We start from the raw sequence: 4134 nt of genomic DNA, 5'->3' as shown, positions 1-4134 counted from the left end.
CTTACAAGCAAATCATCAATTTCAACAACCATTAAAATAAATTTTCTTCAAGTCCCCTACCCCCCCCCCCCTTAAATAAAAAAGGAAATCCACTTACTCAAACTTATAATAAAAAAAATAATACCTTACAACTCATTTCTATTATTATTATTATTATTATTATTATTATGATTACTTGCTAAGTTACAACCCTAGTTGGAAAAGCAGGATGCTATAAGCCCAAGGGCTCCAACAGGGAAAACAGCCCAGTGAGGAAAGGAAACAAGGAAAAAAAAATTAAGAGTGACATTAAGTTAAATATCTCTTATATAAACTATATAAACTTTAACAAAACAAGAGGAAGAGAAATTAGATAGAATAGTGTGCCCGAGTGTACACTGAACTACATACACCCACTACGGGCTCCAACAGGGAAAATAGCCTAGTGAGGAAAGGAAAAAAGGAATAACAAAATTTAAGAAGAGTGACATTGAGATAAATATCTCCTATATAAACTTTAACAAAACAAGAGAAAGAGAAATTACATAGGATAGTGTGCCCGAGTGTACACTGAACTACAGGGAAAATAGCCCGGCGAGGAAAGGGAAAAAAAAAGACAATATTTTAAGAAGAGTGACATTGAGATAAATATCACCTATATAAACTATATGAAGTTTAACAAAACAAGAGGAAGAGAAATTAGATAGAATAGTGTGCCCGAGTGTACACTAAACTACATACACCCACTACGGGCTCCAACAGGGAAAATAGCCCAGCGAGGAAAAGAAAAAAGGAAAAAAAATATTTCAAGAAGAGTGACATTGAGATAAATATCTCCTATATAAACTATATGAAGTTTAACAAAACAAGAGGAAGAGAAATTAGATAGAATAGTGTGCCCGAGTGTACACTGAACTACATACACCCACTACAGGCTCCAACAGGGAAAATAGCCCAGTGAGGAAAGGAAAAAAGGAAAAAAAATATTTCAAGAAGAGTGACTTAAAAATAAATATCTCCTATATAAACTATAAACTTTAACAAAACAAGAGGAAGAGAAATTAGATAAAATAGTGTGCCCGAGTGTACACTGAACTACATACAACCACCACGGGCTCCAAAAGGGAAAATAGCCCATTGAGGAAAGGAAAAAAGGAAAAAAAAATATTTTAAGAAGAGTGACATTAAGATAAATATCTCCTATATAAACTAACAAAACAAGAGGAAAGGAAATTAAATAGAATAGTGCGCCCGATTGTACACTGAACTACATACACCCACCACGGGCTCCAACGGGGAAAACAGCCCAGTGAGGAAAGGAAAAAAGGAAAAAGAAAATATTTTAAGAGCAGTGACATTGAGATAAATATCACCTATATAAACTATATGAAGTTTAACAAAACAAGAGGAAGAGAAATTAGATAGAATAGTGTGCCCGAGTGTACACTGAACTACATACAACCACCACGGGCTCCAAAAGAGAAAATAGCCCAGTGAGGAAAGGAAAAAAGGAAAAAAAATATTTTAAGAAGAGTGACATTAAGATAAATATCTCCTATATAAACTATATGAAGTTTAACAAAACAAGAGGAAGAGAATTTAGATAGAATAGTGTGTCCGAGTGTACACTGAACTACATACATCCACCACGGGCTCCAACAGGGAAAATAGCCCAGTGAGGAAAGGAAAATATGAAAAAAAAATATTTTAAGAAGAGTGATATTGAGATAAATTTCTCCTATATAAACTATATAAACTAAAAAAACAAGAGGAAGAGAAATTAGATAGAATAGCGTGAACGAGTGTACACTGAACTACATAAAACCACCACGGGCTCCAACAGGGAAAACAGCCCAGTGAGGAAAGGAAAAAAGGAAAAAGAAAATATTTTAAGAAGAGTGACATTGAGATAAATATCACCTATATAAACTATATGAAGTTTAACAAAACAAGAGGAAGAGAAATTAGAATAGTGTGCCTGGGTGTACACTGAACTACAGGGAAAATAGCCCGGCGAGGAAAGGAAAGAAAGAAAAAAAATATTTTAAGAAGAGTGACATTGTGATAAATATCACCTATATAAACTATAAATACTTTAACAAAACAAGAGGAAAAGAAATTAGATAGAATAGTGTGCCCGAGTGTACACTGAACTACATACAACCACCACGGGCTCAAAAAGGGAAAATAGCCCAGTGAGGAAAGGAAAAAAGGAAAAAGACAATATTTTAAGAAGAGTGACATTGAGATAAACACCTATATAAACTATATAAACTAACAAAACAAGAGGAAGAGAAATGAGATAGAATAGTGTGCCCGAGTGTATCCCTTCATGAAGATAATTCCTGGTGGGTAGAGAAACGATAGGTTGGGGTGACCCAGTTATCTCCGAGAGGATGGCATTGTGACGAGGTTGGACAGATTTGATGTGATCAGGGACTAGATCACAACGAGTTATTCAGTTCGCTATGGTCTGTGGATGCCCTTATGGTGATCAGTGATTCTATATATTGGAGGATGATGATGATGATGAGGATAATAATAATGATGATGATGATGATGATTTAATAATAATAATAATAATAATAATAATAATAATAATAATAATAATAATAATAATAATAATGATGATGATAATAATCAGAAGTTTAATAGCATTTGCAACCACCCATTTAAAAGGAAACTATGTTCCCGTAAAATTTACAATAATAATAATAATAATAATAATAATAATAATAAGAAGAAGAAGAAGAAGAAGAAGAAGAAGAAGAAGAAGAAGAAGAAGAAGAAGAAGAAGAAGAAGAAGGGTAACAGCTTTCGTAAGAACCATTTTAAAGGTGGAACCACCATCTTAAAAGGAAAATATGTCCTTGTAAAATAATAATAATAAAAATAATAATAATAATAATAATAATAATAATAATCAGAAGCTTCTGTCTGACCTTTCCAATGGACAGATTTGAAGCGGTACATGAAAATCGCGGGGGAAAACTTCAATTCAACTTAAGATATTTATTTTAATGTTACTCTTCTTAATATATTCTATTTTTCCTTGTTTCCTTTCCTCACCGGGCTATTTTCCCTGTTGGAGCCCCTGGGCTTATAGCATCCTGCTTTTCCATGTAGGGCTGTAACTTAGCAAGTAATAATAATAATAATAATAATAATAATAATAATAATAGGAAAAACCCAACTAGTGTAGAAGAGAAACCGTCGCCTAATAACTGCATCGGATAACGCATAATTTAAAGCCAGTTCAAAATACAGAATCAATTGATGACAACAGCATCCGAAACTAGAAGGGCACTCAGCTAAGAGCAGACCTCCGTCCAGGCAATTTATTTCTCGACCATTTGCTAGACCTTGACCTTGGCCTTTGACCATAACATATATTAAATGGCGTGGATTTTCGTACACTCAAATATGAACCAAGTTTGAAGTCTCTGTGATGCTATGTCCAAACTTATGACTGATTACGAGAATTGGACATTTTGCTTGACTGTGACCTTAACTTTTAACCTTGACCTTCCGAAATTTAATCATTTCCAGCTTTTTACATAACAGTTAATCCAAGCAAGTTTCATTACTCTACGATTAAAATTGTGGTCAGGAAGCTGTTCACAAACAATGACACACCCACAAACAGGGGCGAAAACATAACCTCCTTCCAACTTCGTTGGCTGAGATAATAAGATAAAATCTCGCATAGAGTTAAGAGACCCAAAGATTCCAATTGTCACTTGAAAAAAAATATTTCATATCTCCGGAGAAGAAGCTGTCGAAATATCTCCAGAAATTATGGATACTACTACTTCGTTTGGATAGAACGACTTGATGATATTAATTGCAATGTTAGTTAAATCACAAACACAAAAATACAGTGTCATAACATAACGGAACTTCTAAGTAACTTAATATCTATAGTGACTTCTAAGGCTTTTTTTAACTTCTAAATAACTTTATATTCAATCACAACTAAAACTTTTTCTTTCCCCCAGTTATCCCAAAATTAAGGGGTCGGCTGCCTGATGTGTCTTCTCTGACGCATGAATATCCCACAGAGAAGTCTTTCATTAAAGGGTCGGTTGCCTGATGCGCCCTCTCTGATACGTTATTATCCCACAGATAAGTCTTTTATTAAGGGGTCGGTTGCCT

This window comes from Palaemon carinicauda, chromosome 12 (assembly GCF_036898095.1).
Source record: "Palaemon carinicauda isolate YSFRI2023 chromosome 12, ASM3689809v2, whole genome shotgun sequence".
NCBI classification, from domain to species: Eukaryota; Metazoa; Arthropoda; class Malacostraca; order Decapoda; family Palaemonidae; genus Palaemon; species Palaemon carinicauda.
Note: the sequence above shows the minus strand (reverse complement) of the source record.